We start from the raw sequence: 7,576 nt of genomic DNA, 5'->3' as shown, positions 1-7,576 counted from the left end.
GGGGGGGGGGTGGGGAGAGGACAGGGCCCCAGACAAGTTTTGTTTTAGGGCCACAGGCAGGGCCTAGGTCCAGTGAGTGCAGGACCCTGGAGGGAGGCTCACGGTGGCCAAGTGTGTGTCATCTTAGAGCAGGTCTTATGAGACCTTCCACGAGGGGCTGCCACCACAGTGCTCCCCCTGCCCCCCAGTTGGCCAGGCCATGTGCAAGCCTGGGACCCAGGAGTCCCCCTCTCCCCCTTGCCATGTCCCTGCGGCCCTCTCTCCTTGCTTTTCACCTGTCAGTCCCCTCCCCTCAGGGGGAAGAGAGGCTACTCTGATGCTGAGGCTGGTGGCAGGCCTGGGCAGCTGGCTCACCGGGCAGGCCCCGAATACGGGTGAGGGCTCAGATCTGACCGGAACAGCCCACCTGGCCCTGAGCGGGATGGAGCAGGATCTCCCTCCGGCTTTGCCAGTGAAACAGCTGGACAGGAGACCTCAGGACCACGCAGAGCTCAGCAGGAGGCCCACCTGAAGCTACCTGCCGCCCCACCAGCCGTGGCTACCTGCTCCTATCTTGTCACCTGGGGCGGTCCATCCCCAGCAGCTGCCCTGAGCACTGGGTGCCTACAGCTCCTCCCTGTGAGGTTACAGAGAAGGGACAGGGCCTTGCCTCTCTCTGGAGACCAGAGGGGGCCGAGGATGATCTCCCTGTGCCTCCTCTGCCTGGTGGTGACTGGTCCTCTGGTCTCCTGGGGGGGCTGGGAGGAGATGTGGGAGATGGGGGTGCACAGAGCAGGCTCCCACCTCGAGACTGTTTGAATCTCCTGCTCTCTCCCTTTAGGGACGGAGTGTCCATGCACAGTGCAGGAGGATGGGTGGGCCAGGACTCAGGGCTGAAACTGGCCTTGCAGAGGGCCATATGCTGAGCACGGTGGCACTGGCTGTCCTGCGGGTCCTGTCACCCCCTCTTCCTGTCAGACCCTCAGTTTTCTGCGGTCACTGTTTGACTAGAGTAAAGTGACAGGCCCTGGGAAAGGGTGGCTGCTCCTGCCACTGGGAAGCTGGGCCTTCCCTGGCCAGTCTGGATGTCCTGCCTGTGGGGCTGTCTGGGAGTGGGGCCCAGTCCCAGGTGGAGAAGGACCCTCCTCCTGGCTGTGCACTCTGTCCTAGCGCCCTCGTCCCTGGAAGGCTGGATGTGGCCATGAGCAGGTGTATGAGGGTGAGACAGGTGGACACTAGCAGGTGAGGCCTGACCGCCTGGTCAGCACCAGCATGGAGGAGACACTGAGGGGGCTGTGGGCACGCCTGTCTCAGACAGGACTGGGTGTGGCCTTGCGGCCAAGCCTGGGGAAAGGCAGAGATGCGTGTGGGAGGTCTTCAGTCCCCCATGCTCAAAGCTGCCTCCAGGACCCCCAGCAAGGCTGTGGCCCCAAAGGAGTGGGCGGGCTTCTCCAGTGTCCGGCCTCCAGGCGGGGCCCTGACCCACCTCTCCTCTCCATACTGTTCTTCAATCACCTCCTGCACCCAAAGACCACTGCTGAGGGCCTCCTGCTGCCCCGGGACAAAGCTGGGTCACAGTGCAGGGTCCCCAGGGGGAGCCAGGAACAGAAGCCACAGATCAGAGGGAAGGGAAGAGATAAGGAGAGGGAGAAGGGGAGGGGAGGGGAGCAGGGAGGTGAGAGGTGGGCAGAGGGGGGTGGGGGCAGGAGGGCGAGGCTCAGCCAGGCCAGCCAGGGCCTTTCTCAGCTGGGTCCTGCGGCGGGGGCTCTGTGTGGGACCACTGGTCCAGTTGGAGGCCCTGGAGGGGGCTCAATAGGTGGGGTCCCCACAACTGGGGTTCAGACTCCTTGAGGGAGTAGAGGAGCATTGTCATGCAGGGTGAGGAGGACGAGAGACAGAACACCAGGACCCAGGAGGGTGGGTGGGGCAAGCCTGTGTCTTTGTCCTCTGCAGACCTGCCAAGCCTGGCCCTGCTCCTGCCATGGACAGATTGAGGGGCCACAACACCTCCCAGGATCAGGGTCCAGTGCAGCTGGTCTCCCTGTCCCTCCTCGGAATGGGGCCCAGCCTCTCCAACCCCCACAGCACTGACAGAGTAGCATGCGACACAGGGAAAGTGGCCACGAGCTGGCCACAGGCCAGGCGGCTCAGCCCAAATCAGAGGGTGAAGTATGGCTGGAAGACGCTCTCTGGACAGTCAGGCCACTGCTGGCCACTGTGCCTTCCCCCGTTAGGCCAGCAGAAGAGCTCAGACAGGAGAAAGATGCCAAGCTTCTGGGCGGGCCCCCAACCCCCACCCTGACCAGTGCTGTCCTTGTGCTCACCGTTCCGAATCCTTGCCTGCTTGGACCCTGGGCCTCAGGGCTGTCCTGGCTGGCTGTGGGCTCCTGCCGCCCAGAGCCTGTGGGTGTCTCCTGCTCTGTGTCAGCCAGCTCCTGGGAGTCACATGGTGTCAGGCTGGGATGGGGCTGGTCGGGAAGGAGTCTCCCTGGGGACCTTTCTCTGCTTGGCTGGGCTCCTGCCCAGGTGTGGGCAGCAAGAGAAACCCAGACCCTCCCTGCAGCCTTCCAGGAAGGCCTGGAGAGCAGAGGAAACCACGCGATCTCCGGGTGGAGCCCGGCCAAGCAGTGACCTCACCAACACTCCTGGCTCAGAGACTCAACCCCCACGGGGCCTTTTAAAGACCACTTCTCTCCCTGATGATGCAGAGGGGTCAGCTGTGGGCCGGGCTGCCAGTGGCTCTTGTCCTTGACAGTACAAATGTGTCCCTCTACAGAGTGCCGAGTGGCCAGCCTGGCTCCTCCAGGCAGCACGGCCTTGGGAGGAGGGTTCTGTGCGGGCGGAGGAGGATAGTAAAGGCTGTGCCCATTCTTGGGCCCCTTGGGCCCAGGGACCCCCTTGCATTGGGAAGCTGCTGCAAACCTCGGCGGAGGGAGGGGACAATGTGCACCCTCATGCTTGATGATCGCTTGTGAATTCAGGACAGCTGATCGTCCAAAAGGGGAAAGTCCCCTTTGCAACGTTACCTCTAAGGCCGTCCAGGAGACAGCAGCCGGTGCCCCAAGAGAAGTGAGCAGGTGCGTATTCTGGCTTGTGATCCTCTGAGACCAGGTCCTGCTTCTCATGTGTGTGTGTGTGTGTGTGTGTGTGTGTGTGAAGGGGGTGGAACCCAGGGCCTCGTGCATGCTAGGCCAGTGCTCTACCACTGAGCCACCCCCTGCCCTCCCTTTAAATTTTGAAAAAATTCCTAACTCATGGAAGGTTGCAAGAGAAGTGCAAGGTTCGCTACACGTCAGCGCCCACCACCTGTCTACCTCTCTGCCTTTCTTTGGCTGAGCCCTGGGGGAGTGTTTCTGGCTCCTGGCACATCACCTCAGATGCCAGTGGGCGTCCCTGAGTACACCGTCTTCCTCCCTCATAACCAAGACCCAGTGGCCATGCTTGGACTGACCACGGGTGCAGGGCTGGTCTGACATCCGCTGGGCCATCTGCTAAGGCCTGTCCCACCCACCCGGTGGCCTTGGGGGGCTCTGCCAACCACACCCGCTTTGCCAGCCGCTCCCTGTGGAGCTCTGCCAGCAGGGGGCGCTGGAGGAGGCTGCTGGTGGGGAGAAGGTCCCCTACCTGCCATCTTGTTCCCTGTCCTTGCTTTGCTGGTTTTCACCATCGGTTGGGCCTGACCATTTCCCTGACCAGGGAGTTGATTTCAGTTTGCAGTTTTCATAGCTCTGGAAAAACCGGCTCATTTTCTCTGGTTTGTGACGTTGGCCGTCCGTCCCCTGGTTTGTGACGTTGGCCGTCCCCTGGCGAGGACGCCCCTCCTGGGCCCCAGAGGCTACACACTCCGTGACTGCAGTCTTCTTGCAGCACCTGTTTCCGCGGGGTGGGTGCGGGTAGCTTTGGGGTGGCCCTTAGGCTGCTTTTCCCTGGGTTCCTCCGTGCCTGGTGAGCAGCTCATCCAGCCCCTCCTGTCAACGTACCCGCGGCGTGTCCAGCGTAGTTCTGTGGCACTACATCGTGCTCATCCACGGTGCACATTTCCTGGTGTTTTGGTGCCTGGATGGGCTTTCTGGTGGAGGTGAAATTGGGGCTCTATTATGGTTTAGATGGGAATCGTGCCCCAAGGGCCCACGTGTAAAGACTCGGTGTCCAGTCTAAGGCACCACTGGGAGGAGGGGGGCCTGGTGGGAGGAGGCAGGTCATGGGGGCGTGCCCTTGAAGGTGGCGTGGGACCCAGGGCCCCTCCCACCTCTCTGTTTTCCAGCTGCTCTGAGGTGAGTGGTCTTCCTTTGCCACGTGCGCTGGCCATGATGTGCTGCCGCAGCCCCGACAAGAGGTTAACAGGGCACCAACTGACACCGTGAGTCGGGATGACCCTCCCTCCTTTAAGCTGAGGGTCTTGGGCACCTTGCTCAGGCTCGGCTCTGCCCTTCCCTCCTCTGAGCAGATCCTCCTGGTGGTCCACAGAGGGCTGGGAGGGCTCGGGGCTCGCTGTTGCTTTCCCGCTCACACACAATTGGAAGTTGGGAAGCTTGCTGTCTTCTAGTTACTCTGGTGTGAGAAGGTGTTTCTTGTCCTACTCACTAGTTGTTATGGTTTGGGTGTGAGGTGCCCCCAAAAGCTCACGTGTGAGACAAGGCAAGAAGGTTTGGAGGAGAAATGATTGGGCCATAGCCTTAGCCCGATCCGTGACTTACTCCCTGGTGGGAGTGACTGAGTGGTGACTGGAGGCAGTAGGGTGTGGCCACAGGAAGTGGGTCCTGGGGTGTGGCTCTGCTTCCTCATCGCCATGAGCTGCTTCCCTCCGCCACACTCTGGCCACCATGTCCTGCCTCACCTGAGGCCTGAGGAATGGAGCGGCCATCTATGGCCTGAGACCTCTGAAACCGTGAGCCCCCAAATAAACGTTTCTTCCCTCTGGTTGTTCTGTCCCGTCCTTTAGTCACAGCAGCAAGAACGCCGACTGAAACACTAGTCTTTATGTTCTGGGAGGATTCTGCAGGGAGTTTCAGAGTATGCTCCCTGGGCCTCAGCCACCTCAAAATCTTTCTGATTTTATCATTATTTAAAATTTTTCCTGGGTGCTTCCCTCTGTTGATTTTTAATTTTTTTAGTTGTGGTAGGACAAGATACCTTTATTTTACTTATTTATTTTTATGTGGTGCTGAGGATCGAACCCAGGGCCTTGCATGGGCTAGGTGAGTGCTCTGCCACTGAGCCCCAACCCCAGCCCCTCTATTGAGTTTTTTTGTCACTATTTTTTCTAATTTTTTGGTTGAAAATTCGTTGACTTATTTCCATGTATTCTCTACTGTTGTGAGTATTCCGGGTCATAGCCTTTCCTCTCTGTGCTGCTTTGGACGCTCGCCATGGACCTGCCCACCCAGAGCTTACCTTTCTCACTCCTTTGGAGAAATTCTGAAATGTGGGTTTGTAGTTCTCTTTCATCTGACGGTTGCTTAAATTTCCATGAGAAACTTTCCTGTCTCCATCTCTTTCTTCTTTCCTAACCATGCGGCTCCATGATGGTGTAGCAGGCTCTTGAGCTGGGGTTTGATGGGATCGCCAGCAGAGTTCTGATGACGTACTGTTTTCCCTCCATGTCCTGTTTTAAAACCCACCGCCCAGGCTGGGGTAGCTCAGAGGTAGAGCCATTGCCTAGATGTGCCAGGCCCTGGGATGGATCCCAATGTGAAGAGGAGGAGGAGAAGGAGACTACCACCATGTGAGATGTGTTCCCACAGATCCCACAGAACCTCACACAATTTCACTGTTTATTTCCAGTTTATTATTTCATTAATTTTAATACCATTATTTTCCTCATTGAGTGAGGAAGACCAGAGAGGAGAAGTAACTTGCCCAAACTCACAAAGGTTCAGGTGGCAAAGCTATTATTTGATCCAGGCTTGTTGGAGGCTGTGCTCATTCGACTTAGTCAAGTTTGTGCCTAGAGCCCACAACAAATATCCTACATGTTGGTAAAGACAAAATTCTACCCTTCAAGGATTGAGGAAAAACAAGTATGTCTGCTCTCCCACTTCTACTCCGCTTAGTACTAGAGTTCTTAGCCAATGCAATAAGGTAAGAAAAAGAACTAAATGGCATGCAAATCAGAAAGGAAGAAGTAAAAGTGTATTTATTCCAGGAAGCATGATTGTTGCTATACAAAATCTCAAGAAGCTACAAAGAAAGCTATGAGAACTATAAAATTATTATAGTGAATTCCCAGAATGAAACTCAACATGCAAAATTAATTGTATTGCTAAATATTAGCAATCATTAAGTTGAAATTGAAATAAAAATACTATTTACAATAGCACCAAAACCATGAAACACTTAGGGATAAATTTAACAAAATATGTACCACTTCCATCCATTGAAAACTGCAAATTATCGCTGAGAAATTAAAGATGGAATAAATGTAAATATATGGTATCTTCAAATATTCAGAAGCTCCATATTATTAAGAGGCAATTCTCCTACAATTGTCGTGTACATATAATGTATTCCCAATCAAAATTCCATCAGGCTTATTTTTGGTACAAATTGTCAAACTGATTCTAAACTGTATATAGCTATAGAAATAAAACTAGAGTAGCCAAACAGATTTTGAAAATGTAGAACAAAGTCAGAGCATGCTATGATGTGAATTTTTGTGGTCCTCAGAATTCATATCAAACCAGAGTTTCTCCATTTCTGCTGGTGAGTGGGGTCTGCGTAAGTTTGATAAGCAAGAAATGTGCTGCGACTCTTAATGCGGGCCATGCCTTCCAATGCTGCAGCAGACCCCCAGCAACTCACCACCAATTTCTTTTTTCTGGGTTCTGGTTCTACAAACCCAAGGAGTGAAACCACAGAAGAGGGTGAGTAGTGTTATGGTACAATTCATCCAAGTGTGAATAGAAACAGAATCCCTGCTGGAGGGGAGGGGAGCCACGAGGGGTTGCCTCTTGAGTGTGCTAGTCTAGGGGTTTATGTAGCATTCAGGTCAATGCTATCGGTTCAGATTTATGCTAATCGGGGTTTAGAAAAGTACCAATGCCATTGGTTGGCCCTGCACTCCCATCCAGGTCTGCCCCACCTCTGTTTTCCTGCTGCTGGTGGGAACAGGGAGGTTGAGGTCATTGGATCATGGTTGCTCAGGGGGTATGAGCTGTGCACTGTGTGGAGCGGCCTTCTGCAATGGGCGTCCACTCTGGGCCCCAGGCTGGGGTGCCCTGGGTGACAGATGGGCACACCCTGGCTTGCTTGCCACTGCCCTGGCTCACCATCACCAGCCCTCAGGCCCAGGCTGGCATGTGGGCTCTGCACAGCCAACACCCTGGCTTGCCACCTTCACTCCAGCCCACCTGGGCGCTGTCTGCAGCCCCAGGACAAGGGCTTGGCTTCAATATGTTGAAATCCCAGACCTCAAAGTGATAGTGTTAGGACATGGGGCTTTGGGGGGCTGACCGGGCCATGAGGAAGGAGTCCCCGTGAATGGGATTAGTGCCTTTTTTTCTGTTTTATTTTTATTTAATTGTTCTAATCAGTTACACATGACAGAAGAATGCTCTTCGATTCATTATATTAATGCCTTTTGAAGAGACCAGAGAGA

General features: G+C 55.2%; 1 protein-coding gene across 1 annotated transcript in view; it reads right to left on the bottom strand.

Annotated features, from left to right (window-relative positions):
- Mrgpre (MAS related GPR family member E) overlaps window positions 1-7,576 on the bottom strand; it is a 42,593-nt gene that overhangs the window by 2,681 nt on the left and 32,336 nt on the right. The gene's annotated exons all lie outside the window — the stretch shown is intronic.

The sequence above is a fragment of the Marmota marmota genome, unplaced genomic scaffold (genome assembly GCF_001458135.2).
Source record: "Marmota marmota marmota unplaced genomic scaffold, marMar, whole genome shotgun sequence".
Lineage (NCBI taxonomy): Eukaryota > Metazoa > Chordata > Mammalia > Rodentia > Sciuridae > Marmota > Marmota marmota.
The sequence above is the reverse complement of the archived record's forward strand: the minus strand, read 5'-3'. Positions and strand labels throughout refer to the sequence as shown.